This window comes from Excalfactoria chinensis, chromosome 3 (genome assembly GCF_039878825.1).
Source record: "Excalfactoria chinensis isolate bCotChi1 chromosome 3, bCotChi1.hap2, whole genome shotgun sequence".
In the NCBI taxonomy this organism is placed as follows: domain Eukaryota; kingdom Metazoa; phylum Chordata; class Aves; order Galliformes; family Phasianidae; genus Excalfactoria; species Excalfactoria chinensis.
This window is the reverse complement of record NC_092827.1, coordinates 56,312,663-56,334,176: the sequence shown is the minus strand read 5'-3', so window position 1 is coordinate 56,334,176 and position 21,514 is coordinate 56,312,663.

The window sequence follows — 21,514 nt, the reverse complement described above, 5'->3', positions numbered from 1 at the left end:
AGGAGAATGAAGTCTAATGGTTTACAAATTCTAGTTCTCAGACCCTCTTGGACTTCATGTTGATAGTCCAGAAAAAAATCAGTCACTTGCAGAAGGGAGAGTCATCATCTTCACAGTCTAGGAACAGAACTGTGAACCTCTGGCTCTGACAAATTTTTTCCAGGCAATGCTTTTTGGTTCTTTTGGCACGAGCATCTGCCAAGTCACCTGATTTTACACTCAGCTCTACCAGAATTTTGCAGACACAGATGCCATCCAGGTTCAAAAGATTCTGGAGTAAATCTGCAGTTCTAATGGCTTCTGCCTCTGTCTTTTAGACTGCTGAGAGTTGCACAGGGATTCAAACGTGCCAAGATGTCAAAATGCTGAATCACGTCTCATCCAAGGGGAACACAGTGCAGATACCACATGGTGACGGTGTTATTGGAAATTAGCTTTCCAGTGTAGAAACCTCGCGATGACCCTAACCTTAGAGCCTTGCAGCATTGTCGGGGTAGTTTGAAGCACCTACTGAGCGAGCCAAAATCCAGGCCAGTCCATTTTAAGTAGCACATAGAGTTGGAAGAGAAGAGAGAATATTCTGGCTTTCCGTATCTGGGTTGTGGCCTGAGTGTATCTCATTGTTGGCACACTCACTACTGTTTGGCAGACTTGAGCGCTGAGGGACCTGAGAAGCAGTGATAAAGTGGTGTTGTCCTAGTGCTAGGGCTGTCCTTACCAGATAGGAAAGGGAAGAAAGGCAAATGTACTTCCATTTTTTCCACTACACTTAGTCTAGACCTAACTCCCCAGTGTGGGGTGCAAGGCCTTTTCTATCAGTAACCATGAGCATTCCCACAACAACTTCAGAGTTATCCAGAGCTGAATGCGTGCCTGTGCTGGCGCTACCTTGTTATTAGCCCTCTAGATCTTTTCCCTGACCCCCCAAGAGTGTGCAGACCAGTAGGTTTTGTGATCCGTGTTTCTGCATAATACATAGGTCTGTATCCTTAAAATAATCTTATTTTTGCACATCATCTTCCATCATTGCAAACCACATTTCAAGATGATTCAGATGTCTTCTTGTTGGCTAAAATTGCAACAGTTTTCATGGGAAGACTGTCAAGCTGTACATTTGTGGTTTTTTTTTCCATCTATCATTACACATATTGAAACCCAAATGCTGAATTTTCCAGGTTGCCACTTTCAGTTTCATCTTTGCTCTTTTGTAGAGAAGGTGGGACTTTTTTTATTGTTTTGTTTTCCCTTAAGTGAATTTGTTATGAAAAGAAACTGAATGACAGCAATAGATGCCTGCAATAGACAGAGGGAACGAGGACCAGCTGTAACTGCTTGGCTTGCAGCCGTTCTCCCAGTGCCCACACCAACAAGAAAAGATGTTGACAGCTCAGTAAATTTTATTTCATTTAGAAGCATTGGCTGTTCCCAAATTGGCTTACTAAAATATACATATCTGTTTGCTCTTCAAGCAAAAAGGACGAGAAGGAGCAAAGAACTTATCTAAGTTAAGCGCTCACAAAAAAAGGCTTTTATTTATCTCTCACTAGTATGAGTGCAAGAGCTGTTCAGTAGAGTTTTGATGGAAAGCATAGTTTTCTTCCCCTAAGCAACAGCTAGTAGATCAATTCAGCTCAAAATAAACTTAATTTACATATTTATTTCCTCTGATTTAACCTCCCTGAGAGCAGGAGTGGTGGCATCTGTAGCGTCCTAATAAATCACTTAGACTAATTCAGTCAGGTCTGGTTTTGCATGAGAAGGTTCCCGGAACTGGTTAATTTCTTTATTTGCTTATTAAAGTAATAAGGATACTTGTAATCAGTCTGAGCTGTCTCTCTGCAATTAATAAAATAGGAAATCAGAACAGGTTTCAGCAGTTGGCTGAATTACAAATGCTGAATTACAAATTACAAGAAGAGAGCTGCAGTGATTATCAGGTCATCGATCTGTTTAGATCAGTGACATTGGTTTGCAGTGGCCAGAGGGAAAATGCATGATATCCTGCCACAAGCAATGAAGAAATGCGCTCTGCTGGGAAGAAGCCTAAGATGTGAAGCTTGATTCTTTTCAGCCATTCTGTAACATCCAGGATGATTGTTTGTAATAAAAGCCTTCTCTTGTTTTATCATCTGATGTTTTCACTTTCTGCCAAGATCTTGGCATCTGTGATGGAGGTGGTAGTGGGCTTCCCTGTCCAATTACTCATTACACCTCCCTTGATCTCCATATCAAATCTGACTTTTGTTTTGTTTTCCCTGTTGTTTTCTGAGGAAAAGCAAACAGGTGCATTGCTGGTCCAGAGATGGTTTATGGCACCAGCTCCACCACTGGCTTTAGATTCCTGTGTGATCTGCTTATTTGCAGAGATGCGAACAGCGCCTGCAGACCATGCACAGGCTCCTCAGCTCTTCCCTTTCTCAGGCACAGCCCAGGACCTGCTGAGCCGTCTCCAGAATCAGCTTTCTTTGGCATTCAGGTAAGTCCTTGAAAAAACAACTTTTTTTCAGCTGTCAATCTTTGTTCTTGAGATTTGCCTCAGGCAAAACACATAAAAATTCCCAGGCTTTGGAGTTAGACCTGAAATATGAAATCAACCAGACTAATTCCACCCCTAGTCCAGTCAACCAAATAGTTCTGTCAGAACGAATAAAAGCAGGAGGAATGAGTACCCCCAGCGTACTCTCAGCAAAACTTGTTTTAGATTATATAGTGCACTGACAGCACTGTATTGTACCCTTATTGCACAACTTAGGTAGTTTGAGGTTTGATCCAAATGTCTGTGCAAAAGTTTTTCCCAAAGCCAAGTGTCCAAAAGACCCATGCTCTGAAATAGCTTTCCTTTAACAAGACCGAATGGTGACCTCCTTCTTATCACTTTGCCGTGCTCAGTAAGGCGTGTCTGTGGTGTCATTTATGTTTTAGTAATTGTTCCAAGACTTCTCCAGGTTCTTACAGAAGGCAGTAGAGAAAGCCCTGCTTTCTTTTCTTACAGGGACAAGTCTTTTGGATTTCATCTCATCTAGGTGATAAAGTGTAGAATATAAGAATAGTTTGATCGTGCCATATATTGTACCTTCCCAAGATGCAGTTGGTGTATGTATCCCTTCTCTTCAGGATGCGTTTGCCAGACAGAACCTTAGATTAGCAAGGCAGGACCAAACTTACACCCTGTTTTTATCTTTATTCCTGGAGTTTTGCTTTCTGGCAAACTTGTTTCTGTCCTCTCCTGCTTCAGTCTGACCATGTGCATTATTGCCTTCCCAAATGTTAAATTCAGTTGAGTAACTACTGCGTCAGTGCCAGCCTGAGCCCTAACAGATTGCAAACCCACTGTGAGGCAGAATGTCTTTCCGCATGAGGCTTTCATATTCCAGATTGCAGGCTTTTTCACATAATGATTCCTGTATTTGGTATATGTATTCATGGGGCAGCGTATAGCAGGATTTGTCACATGAAATTCATGCGATTTAATGCATATAGCCAATTACTATGGACACGGTATTAATTAAATCCTTTCCCTGCAGTATAGGCTCTGCGAAGAACAGCTTGTCCCAATCCATACTTCTGAAGCAGAAAGCGAGTTCTCTCTCCATGTGACATATTAGTCATCGCAAAATCTTTTAATGAGACTTTTAATCAGCATGCTTTGGCTTTTCTTCACCAAAATGTGAGATCTGAAATGTTACCTAAGATCAAATTATTTCTTCTGCAAAAAAAAAGTCCTGGGGGAAACTGGAGGGAAAGTGTTCTCTGCCCACAGACTGCAGCATGTTCTGAGGCTGGGTCAGGAGCCGAGGTGCTGCCACCTCCAGAAGCAAGGGAAAAGCTTCTGAGACCTCATAGAGGACACTGCTTCTCTGTAGGAGCTGCCTCCCCATTTCAATTCTCAGAGCTGCGGTTGCTTTGGGATGTTTAGTTGTTGCCGTGGGGATGTTACTTTGTGGGAGGTGCTAAAATTCCTCTGCAGAGTTCCTGTGAAGCATTAGACTTAGGGCAGTGTTGGAGCAGGGAGTTGAGGTAGGCTTTTTAAAGCTAATGTGCTTCTTGTTGGGCTGATGTTTCTTCTGACCTCTCCTAGAGATGAAAAATGGAGTTAGATCTTGTATTCCTGGCCCAGCCCCACTGCACTTGCACCCCCAGAGCAAGCCCCCAGCACAGCTCTCTGTCTTGTGGGTGAAAGCATGTAATCAAACCTGCCTATAAATGATACCCTGCAAGGATGGGACACACGTGTCAGGCTTCCTCCTGATTTCCACCCTTGCTGGGCACTTTGTTATTTTGTCCCTATGAAAATGATAGGAATTACAAAGTACTCAGCCAGCCAGTGTGCTGGCAAGCACTCAAGCTCTGCACATGACGGCTGTGTTGGCCAGAACTGCTTGGTTCCCTGTCCTATCTTCATCCAGGCTGTATAGATGGAGAAAAGCACCCCTCAGTTAAAGAGCGTTTAAGTTCCTTTGCTGGTGCTTTGAAATATTTTCCCATCTCTCTATCTGTTAATATTGGCAAGGGCCTGTGTTGGCAGGTTCTTATGCTGCCAGCTTTCATGCTTTTGTCAAAAGCTATTGAGTTGCTCTGCTAAGCTTCAGCTCCTGCTGCCAAATGATAAATGACAACCTCTAGCCTTGTGCCTTTTCTTTTGCAGCTGAGAGGGAAACATTGCCATATCTGAATTTAAAAATCTAGAAACTAGAAAGGAAAATACTGTTTGTTTATAGTTGTTACAGTGTCAATACCATGTTGTTCTACTTCTGTATGTATGTGTTATATATGTGTGGGGTATTACCTGCACAAAGCAACCTATTCAACTGGTTTAGTTCTCTTCAAAAACTCCTTGTCAAAGATTACAAAACCTAAACTTTATCACGAGACTTTGCAGGGAGGAAATCTTCACCACACACTGATCCAAATCTTCACTCTGTTTAGGTTTGGGTACTCGGATACAACTCCTGTCTGTCTCTCATGCTGTAGGGTTGTTGGTGTGACCACAGGTATCCACACAGCCCCTTTCTGGGGGTATTTTCTGAGGCAGAGAACTTCCCTTGCTTCAAACAGCTCTTGGGCCTGGCAAAGGTGGGCCTGCTGGCCTACCTGCTGGCCTTTCTGCCGCCCTCTTCTCCCAGAACTGAAGAGGCAACTGGCCACGCTTCTGAGCTGGCTGGGTTGCACCACAGCTTCATTCTACTTAATGCCAGCCCTGCGGAGCTGTGCTATTGATGTCAGGAAAATAATTTCCAGAGGTTCAAGATTAGTAATGATTTATCGCAGGTCACAGCCTGACTCTGCACTTTGCTCCACCTCTGCTGTGGATGCTGTCCTGTGGGGAGAGTTGCTGCTGTTCTGCACAGCAGTCTCCAATTTATTTCCTTTGGGAGAGCTCTTCTTGCCGAGTCAAATCCAGCTTTGTGCGCTTTTTTCCACGAGGGAACTAAAAGCAGAGAGGTGATGTGACTAGGCCAAATCATGAGTCAATGCTGAAAGTCAAGGTGAAGCCCAGGAGTCCTTGGCTTCTGAGGCTGTTTTCCCTCCTGCTTGAAGAGACGGGAAGCTGTGAGACGGGCGCCTGTAAGAGATACAGTGTGCCGAGGGCTGAATAAATGCTGCTTGTGTGCGAGTGAACACAACCTCATCTGTCTGCGATTGGTGCACAGAGAACAAGTTCCATGGATGTTCCTGCAGTTAATTACAGAGCCAGCTTCTCTCCTGCTCTGCAGCTGTGTGGAGCAGAGCGGTCCCACAGCCTGTGCAGCGGGTCGAGGAGGCCTGCCCAGGGCTCAGAGCACTGTGATGATCTTGCAGGGACCACCGGAGGGCTCGTGCCAGGGGAGAAAGAGAGAGGGCTTGTTTGCACCTGCAGAAGCAGTGGGGAGTGAGCCGTGCCAGTCCTCTGGGCTCTTTGAGGGGATTGAGGCCTGAGGGACTCATGAGGACAAGAAGAAAATGTGTTGCAGTATTAATTGAACAGCTGAGGAGTTGTTGGGTTGTTTGCATTCTTGGCCCTGGCTGTAGGAGGCAACTAAAATGCTATTTCTTTATCCTCTGCCTTTTTTTTTTTTTTCCAAAACACTTTTGCATGTTTCCTGGTTTTGTTGAGCAGCAGCATCCAGTCCTGTCTGTCCCTGAGCTCACAGTCACGGAGGGTGCTGTGCTATATTTACGCCTTACGCAATATTTGTGTCAAAAAGCCTCTGTTTAAACAGACACAATGTCAGTAAAGGATGACCCCGAAACAATTGGTCAGCAGCCCCATATGGCAGCTCTTTCCCAAAAGTGAGTAATGTGAGGGAAATGGAAAAGACTGGTCTTAAATAAGTCAGATCCAGCTCATAAATCTGATTAAAAACATCAGTAGTTGAATATCTAAACCAAATAGAAAATCAGACATTTTGATTGTGTACACACAAACCAAAACAAACAACAAAAAAACAGGGAACTGTTTTTATCTTCCGTGTGGTTCTATCGCTATCTATTATCTGGTATACTGATGTTTTCAGCATCTATTTAAATGGACTGCAGTGCTCAGACAACATGTGATGAAACTTCTATCCAACATTTTTTTTTGTGTCCAAGCTGGAAATTCCTATCCCTCCTGACCATCCATCTCAAGATCAAGTGCAGCTGTTTTCCCTGCAACTCTGTCTCCCCTTTCCAGCTGGACTTCTGTACCGCTGATTGTTTTCAGACCTTGTATAGTTCTGTCTGTAGCGCTTGGACTGTATTCTGCACTCTACTTAATCACAGGAAAATGATTCTCCAAAACATTGTATGTGCAGAGTACAAGCTGAGGAAGTCTGAGAATACAGCTGAAAGAGAAAAAGAGAAGGTCATTTCATTCAGAAAAATATATGTTCATTGCTATACCTTAATCCAGGTAAGTTCATGTTAGCTTGGACGTGCAATTCTGAAAAGAGCTGAGGTGTTTCCTGTACTTAGGGTACAGTTCTTCTTTGGGCTTAGGATAGCCTTATTTTGGTATCTTCAGTATCTGTGTGCCATCTGCCAGTCTGTGTGTGCTGCTCGGAGTTACACTGCTAATAAAATGCATACTAGGTTCTTCAGTTGAAAAGGAAATCTGGCTCTTAAGGTGTATGCTCCAGTTACTTAGCATATCAATAATTTATTATGATCTACTTCTGAAGATAAACATATGAATTACAGCCAAGCTTTTGGGCTTGAATGAGTGACACCGGCCTAGCAAGAATTATTTCAGAAACAAATGTGATGCTTCTTTCACAAATAACACAAGGTGCAATCTTGATGGCACGTCTGCAGAAAACTAAGCAGCTTGAACTACTTTGATCTGCTGAGATTCGGGCAGGTGGCCTGACAGAGGATTCTCTGAATTGTGAGAGAGGTCAGTGCTCTTTCTAGCCATGATATATTGTGGTAGTAAAGAGAAGAGTTTTGATTTAGAAACTGATTTTCAGGAAATTCAATCTCCTGTGAACAGCTCAGGATACAGAGCAGAAGAGAACAGCAAATCAAAGCTTTATAAAACGTTATATATTAATGCCCATGTCTGGGTTTTAATAATTTACGTTAAAAGCATTAGTGGGACCGCAAAGGGAATTTGCTGCTAGATCCAACGTGGTTTTGCAATTCCCCTAATGAAAGAATAGGAACTACTTCAGTTCAACAGCCCTCACTTCTGCCCAGTACTTTAGGAGGAAACAGTGAGGCAGTCCATCACAGAAAGTACAAAGGAATGTCCTTGGCTGTTTCAGAGGATGGCAAAACAAACTATATAAAATAAAGAAGTTGCCTCAGACCATATCCATCTGTACTTACTGTCTCCATAGTATGTTTAAGCATCTCTCCAGCAACGTGTGATAACAGTTAGGTCCTGATCCCGCCAGCAAATTTACCCCAAGGCAGACAAGGAAATTAACTTAAGTTTAACGTGATATTGTTCAAAAACTAATTCCATCTCTCCTTTTTCTCTAGGCAAGCAATATAGTTCTGACAAGTAGAGAAGGGTAGGAAAGGGAAATGCTTTAATAGAATAGAGGTCTCTAAATCACAGGATACCATCCATCTTCTCAGGATGTGTCTGACACTGAATTTCCTGTACTGACCTGTGAACAAGAAATACCTTATCAAACATCCTGAATGTTGCTCCTGTTTGGATCTAATTATGTAATTTGCTAGTCAGAGCGTTTCTATGATAGTAACATATGCACAGGTTGTAATTGTGAAACTCATTGAAAATCTCATTCAAAATTAGTTTGTAATTATGCATAAAGACAGCTTGAAACAGATGCATGTGGATACAGCAGCGAGGGTTGATTAAAGGTATGGAAGTCATCAGGGTGACATTAGAGATTTGTTAGAGTCTGTAGGGTTGTGTGACCTTGCTAGCTGCTTTTTAGAAGAAAAATGTTGACTCTTTCCTAAGAAATTGTTAAATCTATTCCTCCTGATATAAATCTAAACTATGTAGTTTTCTATTGTGTATAATGATAACTCTTGCTTCCTCCAAAGAACGTGACAGCAGCTGTCAAGGAGTGGCTTTTCTAAGATTCCTGTGCAATGCGTGCAGAATTATTTTGAAACCTTTTGTTTAGTGGCTACATAAAGACTGAGCTCATCTGAAAATCTAACTTTGTGTTTATTTAGAGAGTTGATGCTGTGCTGGGAGCAGTCAGATATTTCACATAGATAATCCTCATGGAGTCTCCGAGGGTCACAGTCTTCAGCAAGAGGCTACAAGAGACAAGGAACAGCTGATGCGTTCCATAGATAGAGATCAGTGCCAAAAACCCGAGAGACACTGGACCTGCATATTTGTCCCTCAGAGGTAAGATCTTCCACTATGCTTTTGAGGCTCTTTCTGGCTTTCTTATCATGTTGTCGTCATTAATGACTAGGGTTAATAGCTTGTATTGCCTGAGAGTGATGGAGGAAAGATTTGGCAGAGCAGTATGATTCACTCCATGAAGAAATTTGGCCAGCAAGTCATTAAAATACACACGCCCCACAACAAAACATGTGATGCACCCAGAGCCAAGTACCTCTAGAGGATGTATAAACAACAAGTAATGGAGAGTCAGTTAAATGACAGCTGGCCCGTCAGAGTTAAACAACTGAGAAAAGGAAGTTGCCTACAATTCAGAGCAAAGCACGTGATGAAACAGCAGCACACTCATGACTTCTGGAATCACTGAGCGGGTAATTCAGCCTTTTCAAGCTGCAGTGGTGAATCACCAAGTGTTTTTCTGGGCGTGAGCCTTCAGGGAACACGTTGGCTGGAATGGAAGTGACCTCAACAACAGGCACAGATCTGGGGCATTCCTAAAGCAGAAAGGCAGCGGGTCAAAGGACACAGCTAGGATTTAATTGTGGCTGTAATTAAAGAACCATTCGTCAGGGCTTGAGAATGCAGATCTATTACGTGTCTTAGACTAGATAGGTGCTGTTTGCAAATGATAATTACATATGCTACCTTCAATAGAAAAGTAATTCAAACTGGAATGTAACCAAGTTGTAAAGGCAGCAGTGACTGGGTAAGAACAACCGGGGGATTTTAATTTCTTGGCCATTCCTAAAGCACTAATGGTGAGACATGCAGGTTTGGTTTTGAAGGCCTACAATCGAGATTAGATTTGTTGCAGGACCATTAAATCAATGGAGCGGCATTCAGGATAGATTTGGTTGTCTGTGTGTGATCACAAAATGGCAATCACAGAATTATTGAAACTGTAATATTTGGACAAAATGCTAAGAAATTGTAACATGCGCCAGCGTTTTCAAAGTGAATACAAGCTTGTGGCCACACAGTAAGCGTGCATATCCATGTATCTTTGTACTCTTTAATTCTCCATGCCAATCTATGGAATAGGTTACCCCATAGTATTTTAAGAACCTTCAAAAATATGTTGTCGAAAAAGCAAATAAACAGAGCCAAGCTAGCACAGAACAGCTGGTACATCAGCAGTGCTCCTGAGCTCTGGGCAGAGTATGGGTTATGAGTACTTGAGCAGTGTCAGTATACAAGTGAACAGAGTTAGCTTAAGGATTCCTTTCCTCACCAGCCTCTAACCAACATAACATAACAAGCCCCAAACAACTCTATGCAGTTGTAAAAGCTCTGGGAAATGAGACATAAAAGAAAATGCAAAGAAGCAGTGTGCAACTTCCTGAAGCTTGAGAAAATGAAGCTTTGTTTTGCCTTGACCAGCTACATAAGCATCAAAAGAGATTTTCTGCAGTCAGAAACTCTCCCTGTTTTGGTAAATCCCAACATACACATTCCATCAGCTCAGGCAAAGCTAAAAGTATTTGCAGTTTGGCAGAGGGTTTTCCTAATGAACAATTACCATTTATCTCACGAATAATATTGCTTTGTTTTAGTCTCACATAGAACAAAAACAAGGCTGAGTTTTAAAAGCCTCCTTAAGAAATTACTGCTGTAAACTAGTAAAAATCCTTCCTTTGCACTTGAAGACAGGGAAAATAGCATGGGGTGGGCTAAGCTATATGTTCAATCCAGGCATTCTGGTCCACTGACACCTGCAGTGAGAGGTCCTGCTCTGTCTGCTGGATAGCAAGACGTGGTATGTAAGACCAGCTCCTCCACCCAAAAAAACCAATAATGCCACAGAGAAAAGACTGCACAGACTGAATTTGGGTTCCTTACATAGGACCTTCAATTACAGGTGATGCTTAAGATGGCTCTCTCTTTTTTTTTTTTTTTTTTCTGCTCTCTCATTCCAATGCTTTTTCTCACAGTTAGATTTTACCCCCCAGGAGATTATTTGATATTTTAATGTTGTTGGACTTTTGCCTGTTTGGTCAGCAGAGGTGCTGAAATCAGCAGGCTACTGCTGGCTTTTCCACATAGGTTCCATATTACCCTGTGTACCAAGCATCTGGGCTGGGCAGTATTATCCTTACTCACGTTGATGAGTAATTACAACACTAACACAAGCATGTGAACACCAACCTTAGCAAAGGTTGCACAATCTCATGCATACCTCTGCACTTGGTTTAGCTATCAGGAAACTGTTCTCTAACCTCCTAGCTCAGTGGAGTAAGCTATAGCACCTATCAGCATGAGAGAAAAACTACTGTGGAAGGGTAGTGGACTGACAGCATGAGGTTGTTAGATTCCTCATCTTTGTGTTGTGATGTCCTGTAGCCCCAGGAGAGCTCTCTCCAAAGCCCAAAACAAGAGACTTCCTCTCAGATGTGAAAAACTGTGCATCAAGGCCAAGTGACTTCTTTCTCATCTACCCTCCTGCAGAGCTTGTCCCTTAGATGAAGCTTTGCTTCCATGTTTTTAAAGCTAATTACTTATTTTCCCTTGGAATAAGATACCAAAGAGATGGATGTATTCTGAATGGATTTCAATCAGTTTCTCATCTGCCTGATAGGGTATTTGTTTTTATTTGTTATTTTCCCCCTGGAAAAAAAAAAAAAAAAAAAAAAAAAAAAAAAAAAAAAAAAAAAAAAAAAAAAAGAAGAAGCAAGCTACAACAGCAACAAACAGGAAAAGAAAACACCAATCTCTAAACAACAGAAAGCCATTTATTTCTCTGCTCAGCTTAGGAAAACAGATTGTGTTTAAAAAGATGTGAGCTAATATGCTCTTAACGCCCCCACTCCCAAACACATTAATCATACATGCTGGCTTAAAACAGGTTTACCATATCTCAGAGATTAGGATCAGTCTTTGTCTCTTCCCTAGCTGGCTTGCTTTTAGATGTGACCTCCTTTTCTCATCCAGACACGTGCTCTTTGTCTGCTGGGACTGCTCTGCTTTAAACCCATCCTGACAGTTACCTTGCTTCTCAGTCTCTCCCAAAGGACCGAGACCATTCCAGGTGGTTTCCTCAGACTATAATTAGCTGCTTCCCTCTTTCCCCTCTGCAGCTTTTCTCCCTGTCTTCTGCAGTCTCATCCCCCATCCTGTCCTGCTTGGAGTATATGTAAAAGGAAACGCTACACTATGGGACTAAAAGCACATTGTTTAATGGAGACAAAAATACCAAATTTTATAGTAAAAAATCAATATTTTCTTCCTTTTCCATCAGGCTGCAACATATCCCCTTGTCACCCAAAATACACACTGCCTGCTTGTTACTGAAATACGACATCCTTTTCATTTTTCTAGTCCACGTTATTTCCTTGTTTATTTTTGTAGAGAGCATACTGTGTTTTCCTTCCTTGCTCTAGTCCTCTCTCTTATGGCAAAGTAAATGCATATTAAGTTTCATTTCTGTTTCTGCCAGCCAAACAGCTCCTGAAAATGTAAATCCAGAAGCAGTTCTCCCAGATTCAAGATTTAACCTAAGATGTGACTTCTTGACTCATAATGGATTTGAAGCTGAGAAGTCTCCAAAATCTTACAAGCAAAAAAGCCTTCTTCCCAATTTCCATGTCAATGTCAGAGAGACTGCAGTTTGTTTAGCAGAGTTTAGTGTCAGTACTTAGTTTTAAGCTTCTCCAAAAAGAAAATAATCTTCTAACAACCAGCTCTGCAAATTTAAGAAAACCAGCTTAGTTAAAACAAATTGTGCGGCACCTTTTCAGCTCTTCTCAGCTCAGTTACGCAAGTCTCAACGCTTGGTTCGCCAAAACAAGAAGATAAAAAAAAGGCAGAAAGGCTATTTGAAGGAATTTCATGTGTTAGTTTATCCAAGCTTTGAAATCAAAATGTGGCAATTATTAGCATTCCTTTGTGATTTAACACAACGCTATTCCCGTCCTATTACCAAAGGATGCCTTTGGAATTACTACAAAGAAGGACATTTTACAAAATAATTTCCAAGCCTTTTTTGCAGGCTTTGTCAAGTGTACTGTTATCTGTGGAGCTGTATTCCATAGATATGGAATACAAACATATACGCAGCAATTCAAAGAGCAGTTTGGAACTGGTTTGGAAGCATCGCAACTGTTTGTCCTGATGATTTTCTTTTTTTTTAATCTTTTTAGCTTATGGCATTTAGTAGGACACCTGTTCACCTCGCTACTGAAAGGAAAAGTCCAAATGAAATATAGCAGTTTGATCATAGAATCATAGAATTACCCAGGTTGGAAAAGACCTTGAAGATCATCAAGTCCAACTGCAGCCTAACCAGTACCCTAACTCTAAAAACCCTCCACTAATCATATCCCTGAGTACCACATCCAAACGGCTCTTAAACACATCCAGGGATGGCGATTCAACCACCTCCCTGGGGAGCCCATTCCAGTACCTAACCACCCTTTCTGTAAAGAAGTTCTTCCTAATATCCAACCTGAACTTGCCCTGGCGCAACTTGAGGCCATTTCCCCTCGTCCTGTCACTTGTCACTAGTGAGAAGAGACCTGCCCCACTCTCACTGTAAGAACCTTTCAGGTACTGGAAGACGGCAATAAGGTCTCCCCTCAGTCTCCTCTTCCTCAGGCTAAACAGCCCCAGCTTCCTTAGCCTCTCCTCATAGGGCTGATTCTCCAAGCCCTTCACGAGCCTCGTTGCCCTTCTCTGGACCTGCTCCAGTACCTCCATGTCTTTCCTGTGCTGAGGTGCCCAAAACTGAATACAGTATGCTGCAAAGTAGGAAGGAGGTGAAAGCAGGAAAAAAAAACAGTGAAATTCCAGACCTTCGAACAGAACAGAGAGAACAATTCCTATGAACTAGATATTTGCAAAAACCTCTGAATAATTGAAGAATAGAGGGTAGGAATTTTCCTCTGAAGAGAATGTTTCCTCTTCAGTAAGTTACCAGATGCTGACTATTTTTTTAATTAGAGAATCTGAGCGTGTACGTTTCACAGAAAGCAGATGTAAAAGAAATCAAAATGCCATTCATTCAAAAAAAAAAGACAAAACAAACCCAGTGCTTTCATTTAAAAAGCCACGGTTCCATTGCCAAAATCCTAAAGCCAGGAACTGCATAACTGCAGTCACATCTGAGTGGTTTGGGCCTCACATTGCACGTTCGGAAATGACTGCAGATCATTGCTTCAGTGCAGGTACCCAAAGCACTGTTCCAAACATAGGGCCTACGCAGCATCGGTCCCATGTCAGCCTTAGTCCTGGGAAATTCTAAATCATTTCCACGCTTCCTTCATGTTGGCTGTATTAGTTGAACTGTAAGTCTGACGTGTTTCATGCACCAAATCCAGCTTCTCCACACAGTCCAAAAGGATACTGCATGTTTATATACACCAATTTCAAATTTAATTGCCCTATCAGAACGGCAGAATAAACACCCATTTAAGTTCTCTCAAGCTACACAGAAAGTTAGGGGCTAGACAAATCTTACTTACTTCCTTTCTACTGCACTACAGGAAATCTGTTTCCTTCTTTTCTGCTAACGTTTTGCCCTGACTCAGACTTCAGCCAAACAAGAACTGGCCTAAGTAGCCAGAGAGAGGGAAGCTGAATTTAAGATACAAGAAAATCAGATGTATGAGGAATACAATGGTGAGCAAGCAGTGACTGTTATAACCTTAGATAACTCAGGGGTGGCTTTATCTGCCTGTTGATTCCACTCACGTTGTTCTATGAGCACCTGAGAAAGCTGGGAGCAGTACAGAGAAGGGCAATTGAGCAATGAAGGACTGACATTTAAAGGCAAGGAATGTGTTCTTCTACAAATGAGGTGGTGGGTAAGTGAGAAGCTGATGTATGTGGTGAAATAGAAGCCCCAAATATCAGAATCCCCAAAACAAAGCAGATATCTGATGAAATTCAGAGCCAGTAAAGACAAAATCAATGGAATATGTATATATATATATATGAATTTCCACATTTGAAAGACTCAAAAATAGCTCTCCTCTGAGAAGAATTAGTTTTGTGATACTGCAAAGAACAGTCATCTGCCTGGTGAAAGAAAGGAAGTGTTGAAAAATAAGCAGTATGGCTTCCCAAATACAAATAGCAATGGAGGAAAATACTGAATAAGTCTGTATTAATTAGCATTATCTAGAGGAATTTCTGGTAGGCAGATTGCATTTAGCTGAACAGGAAACCATTTAGCATGTGAGCACACAACTTCATTTATTAGTGGAGGAAACTTTCTATGGAAGATTTGTATTTAGGGTGGCCAAATTGTGGTACAGGGACACAAAACTGGCATCAACATGCAGAAAAGGCGCATCACTTTCAACTTTTATTTTTAGATGACCTTCAGCCCCTTAATACATTAGGGCACCTCCCAATGTCTCGGCTGCCACAGCCGAGAACAAGCCTCAGGGAGCAAAGTGCAGCAGTATTACATGCTGCCAGGCCCCAGCATTGTGCTGGCTCAGGCTGTCACTGTGCCAGCACAGTGCCATCGCACAGCCATTAGTCTACTGCTGCTTTAAAACATGACTGCATCTCCCCTCCTCACTTGGATGGCTCACTGAAAGCCCACAGCAAAATCTGCTGGTTCAGCTTTCCCAACAATCAGCTTACTGCAAAACCTGGATGGTGCTAAGAAGGGAGGGAAAATAATAGATGCTATAAGATTACCCTGAACCGCCTATTGCTATTCATGTTCCAGAAGACAACTCGTAAGGACAGCAAATATGCAAGGTCAGTTATTTTTGAAACTAAATCTGTTCATGAGGATACCTGAAGGAGGCCTGCTGCCAAGGAAGCTAAGGGAGCAGGCCTCTGCAGGAAGGAAGCACATCTGCCTATCACACATAGGGAGCGGCTCTGAATCCCAGAGGAACAGCCCTTCAGCTAAAGTTCCTCTCTGCCTGTTCATCATCCTCTCCCAGATCACGCGACAAAGAGTCTGGAGAGTTCAATCCTATAAATCATCTGACCTTGAGGCCTTGAGGCCTGCCATTACAGCTGCTTTTGTATAAGGATGCTTCTGAGCAGCTGCAGCCTTAAAAAAGTCCCCAGATGGTTGCTGCCAGTTGGGCCGGAGCTGCAGCTCAGCAGGGATTGCTGGGGACTGCAGGCACAGGGTCAGCAGTGGCAGAGGTGGCCTGGAAGGTGAGGCTGTGGGTGGGCTCCTACATGCTGGATAAAGCACCTCGACAGACTGGAAATCCAGACATACTAGGATGACGGAGAGCCCTGATTTTGGTCAGTGTTGCAGCTGGAGCACCAACCTGGGGCAGTGTTGGTACCAAGGGCTTGATTGGCATGCACAGCAACGTGCAACCAACTCAACTACTAAAGCAGTATTATGGGGAAAACTCCTGCTATCTGGAAATGAAATGAGCAAATACATTTCTTCAGCCTGCAGTCCCCAACATGCCTTGAGAAGAGCAAAAAGAAATATGGTGTAGTGATACATTTAGGTTTGGAAGGGGCACAGCCAGGCAGAGAGCTTGCAGTCATACTGCTTGCATGTATCTGTGCAAACTGGGGCCAGGGGCGGGGGGGAAGGGGTGAATGTGCAGCTTATGCTGGGAAACAAAGCTTGGAAACAGAAGATTCGCAAACCCAAACTGCAAATATTAGCAGGTTTTGTGCCTCACTGCTGTGATCCAGGCTTCGTTTTTTTTGTGTGTGTGTTTTTGGTTCTTTTGAATGTCAAATTCCAGTCCCATTTCCTCTTTCATTTGTTATGATGACTTTAAAAGAGTATCCTTTCAATTTAACTCTTCTACACCATTGTCTGTAGCAGCAGTATTTTAAGTCTTGGATTGATGTAGCAATGACTGGCAAAAGGCAGCAAGCTCGTGATAAAGAGCCCCTTTTGGATAAACCCATCACTGCAGACAGACCAAACTGTGACGCGGTGGAAAAAAAGCACAGGTGGGCTCAAGCAAATTAGGAAAAGTATCCTGTGATACAGCAGATTCTCTTTGTCCCCGGGTCTGGGGACATCTCACAGGTAATCACACTGCTGTGAGGTAATTAAGGTTTGTCTGCCAGTTGGACGACATAGGGCTCTGTTATATCTTCACTAACTGTTGCTCATGTCAAGACCAGCTGTGTTCAGTCTTTCTACTTCCAAACAACAAAAAGGAGCAGAGCTCAGAATCCAAAAAAATACCAAAAAAAAAAAAGGCTTTGTGTGGCTAACCACAAACAAGGCACATGACTGAGAGCTGCATCTGTTACGTCCCCCTCAAGTTCAGAAACTTTGGACAAGGATATTCTGCAAACTTAAAGGGGAAGTCTCAGTTCACAGAATGCACTTCTTGCTCCCCACTGAATTACGTTTTAGATTTTACTACCTGTCCCCCCCAAAATTAGAAACTCTGCACTTTGGAAAGGAAGCTGCAGGATTTCTCTGTCTGCTTTCTTTAACCTCTGTGTGAAAGTCAGATTTCCTGGACATTTTTGCAGGTTTTTGGACAGCTGCCCTTACAGGGGAAATAAAACCACCCCTAGGGCTGCTATTGATAATTGGGTGAGAAGAACTGTTCAGCTAGTGTGAATGAAGATATGAAATGCTTACATCCCAAGGGGGTCATTTTTATTTTAGCACTGCTAATGAATGAAATGCTTGCGTAGACTTGGTAGTAATAGTGGATTGTCAAAAGGATTTTAAAACTTATTCCTGTAAGGAGTCTTGGAACTGCCAGCGATACGTTTAATGCTCTTCCTAATGAGCTGTCCAAAGTGAAATATTCTTTTTTGCTTTTTTTTTTCTTTCTCTTTTCTTTTTTAATCCAGATCTAAGGCAGTGATTAGAAACAATTTCTTAGATACTTAAAATTTTCTGACCGGCCCACAGTTGCATAATTCCTCAGTAGCAATGCAAGGTATGCAGACTACAAAGCCTGCTTTGTAGATGATCATCTTGCCAGAGGCTTTGCTTTTTTCTTCAGTTGTACAGCATTATCTCCTTACTAGGATAGCACGGCCTTTATTGGCTATGATTTTAATGCACAAAAAGTATGGTAAAAAGGAACCTCAGGACTCCAAGTTCATTTTTTGAGATAGGAAAAACTATGTAAAAGGAGTACATCTAGTTACACAATAATGAAAAAGCTACTACTTTTTTCTTTATTCCTTTTTGAGTTTGTCTGGTCTGGATTATGAATTGGAGAACTAACAGAATCACAGAACCGTAGGGGTTGGAAGGGACCTCCAGGGATCATCGAGTCCAACCCCCCCACCAAAGCAGGTTCCCTACACCAGGTCGCACAGGTAGGTGTTCAGGCGGGTATTGAATATCTCCAGAGAAGGAGACTCCACAACCCCCCTGGGCAGCCTGTTCCAGTGCTCCGTCACCCTTCACCATAAAGAAGTTCTTGCGCACATCCGTGTAGAATTTCCTATGCTCCAGTTTCTGGCCGTTTCCCCTTGTCCTGTCTCCACACACTGCTGAAAAGAGTCTGGCCTCACAACTTTGCCCCCCACACCTTTGATATTTATGGACCTGGATCAGGTCCCCTCTCAGTCTTCCCAAGGCTAAACAGACCCAAGTCACTTAGCATTTCTTCACAGAGAAGATGCTCCAGGTCCTTCACCATCTTTGTGGCCCTCCACTGGACTCTCTCCAAGAGATCCCTGCCTTTTTTGTACTGGGGAGCCCAGAACTGGACACAGTTCAGGACTGACATGAGAAAGGAACTTACATAGACAAGACAGAGGCTTCACAACTCTATCTGTCCTTCTATCTAAAGACATAGATACTAGGCACTTTTCCCTCCTAGAGAAAGCACAGATGAACAATAGCTCCCAGAAATTGTTACTTTGCATTTGCTTTCTTTTGTTCTTGGCCCATGTTCATTAAATGTGAGCAAGAATCCTGGGGGTCCATTGATCTAGAATTTCTTTCTATGGAGTACTTTTATTGTCTGTTATTTCGAAAGGCAATAGCGCTCACAGAGGGATTTAAGGGGCAATGAACAATAGGGCCTGGTTCAATCTTTTGGTGATCTTAATATAAAAATGCCACAGTACTGCATGTCCTGTGCATGGGAACATAGCCAGCCAGTGCTGCCACACTGGCAGAGTCATGGGTGCCACTGCTCCCCACTGTGAGAGCCCAGATCCCAGAAAAAGAGGGCTCAAATCCTTAATGTAAGCCCTGCAACCCTCTGCAGCTCTCTTCTCTATCTGTATCTTCAAGACAACTAGCAATCTGTGTGTCAGAAGAAGTTTTGGGTTCTATCCTTGGCTTTTTAAAGGGTCTTATCGTGTGCGCAGTCAGCTGAAGAGCAAAGAGCTACTCCATGATTCTCTATGGCAGGAGAAAATGGAAATGAGCCACAGGCATTCAGCACTTCTCATAGAGACAGCAGCAGTGAGAATCAATAGTGCTGATAGTGCCTCACTTGCTCAAGTCAGAAAACAGCATATTTAGAAATAGTGTACTTGTACTTTTTGAATATTCTCTCTACTAAATCATATTCAAGTTCTCAAGAATACTGAGTTCGAAACCTGCTGAGCATAGCAGGCATTGTGTTGAGACCCAAATGTATAGAAAATATTAAGAAATACCCAAATGCAAGCCAACAGAAGTGTATAAAATGCACATGAGTATACAGTGGTATATATATATATATACACAAGGTACGCTAACAATCCACATATAGGCCTAAAAGGGATGCAAAAATTCAGAATGATCCTTGTGTCAGGTCTTTCAGGTTATCTGCCCCATTCCTTGAACAAAAAAGCCTGTTTTTTTTTTCATATCATTTATTTCAGAGCATGTTCTATGTAACCAGCGTTACGAAAAATGAAACAAAAATAGCTCTCTCAGTGTCCAACAGCATTTTGTTTCCCATCCTTTGAATTTTACTTATTTAGTTATTTTCCGATGTATCTTTTTCCCCCTCTTCAGCAGTCACCAGTTGCTTTCATGGGCTTTTGAAAGAGAAAATGGAATCCAGGAAGTCCAGCACCGGCATGATTTAAAACTGTTGACTTTTACAAAAACGTGTTAAAAAAACTCCACCCCGTCAGAGCACAGAATTTGAGCTTAGCGCAGCACTTTCCCTCGCTGTAAAGAATTCATACGCAACACAAAGCCAGTTTTAGCTGCGTATTTATTGAAAATATAACTATGTCAAATCAGGACTTAGTAAGAAAAATAACAACATAGTATGCCAGGGTTCAGATAATAGCGGTGCTTCATTGCCAGCTCTAAGGATACAAAACCCTGAAGCCCAAAGCAAACGTACAAAGTACAGTTTTTCTCAGAACTGCTTATTCAGGGACAAATTCTGAGAATGAAAAACTGAAAGGAATGTTGGTGCAATTCTGGGTACGTTTTTCTACAGCAGCTTTTTGAGCTGAGGAGGTCTTACCCTAACATCCTATGGTATTTCAAGATCCGCTAGTTCCATAGTGACCTTCCAGCCCCAGGTGCAGAGTACTGTGTAGAAGGGTCAGCCACAGAGAGTTCTGGCTAAATGAGTTTGGGACCTTTTTAGTCAAAGACTCAGACCGTAATATAAAAGAAAATAATAACATTTCTCCTTGGAATGTTTCAATAGATGTATTTTTTATATACAATTTGCAGATGATGGCACATTGTACAGAGCTATGCATACAGTTGCCAGCTGCTCTCCTGTTGTTCTGTGCAGCTAACTTTAGGTTTCATGTATAAAGCAACTGCTATTATTTTCTGTCCAATTTTGGAGAGGGGAGGACAGAGGAAATAGGACAAAGCAGCATTTAATTCATATTGCTATCTGGCAAACATCAAAGAAATTGTGTTAACTTCTGCTCAACAGAAACTCTGGTCAGCTGGGAGGACACACGATGCCTGAAGAACCTCTCAGGGAGGTACGTGTAACCACTCATGCATGGCTTCTGATGATAAAGAATACCCTACTGCTATGTCTTATCTGCAAGTTAAGCCATTGCTTAAACACTTCATTTTAAGGCTTCAGAAAATGGAAATCTGTACCCCTTTTTATTTAAACAAGAAGTGTATCAGGTGATAAAGTTACACATGATGATTAGAGCAGGAGCAGGAGAAGTACGAAATATCTTTGTAATTAATTAACCCCTAATCAATGTTAGGTTTTCAGGATCAATTAGTAGTTATAATTGGTTTTCAATCCGCAGCTAACGGCACGTAGCATGAAACTAACCTTGTTCACATCAATGAGGAAAGAAGAAAAATTACTTCTCACTTCTTGAAATACCTTTGAAAATGAAGACCTAGGACAGCATGCTCTCAGTATGCCTCTCACTGAGATTCTGACATTTATGTGTTTGACATGCTGCTGTTCCATTTGCAAAGTTGATGTTGCTTAGTTGATGAAAGGTAATTAAATTGTTCCATAAAATGAACACTGAAAAACACTAGTGTCTTTATTGCTAAGCCAACAATGCAGCAGGACAATGACCCAGGAAAGAAGGGTGACTCTGAAAGATTGATAAATGTCCATGCATTGTCTGGGTAGTGCTAAGGGCACAACCTGCTAGCAGGGAGAAATCCAAGGTGCACCAACTCAAGGCACGCCTGAGGACAGCAGCTAAGAGACATGCAAGTCATTGTTCTTCCTCTATCTTCTGCATGAAGGTTATCTAAATAACACTGTTTCTAATTTATCGTTCCCCTCCAGGCTTGCTTAAGTCAGCACAGCCCATACAAGGACACTGACTTCAGTTGATGGTGAAATTACAGGCAGGCCTTGCCCAGCAGAGAACAGTGTTTACTGGTAAATA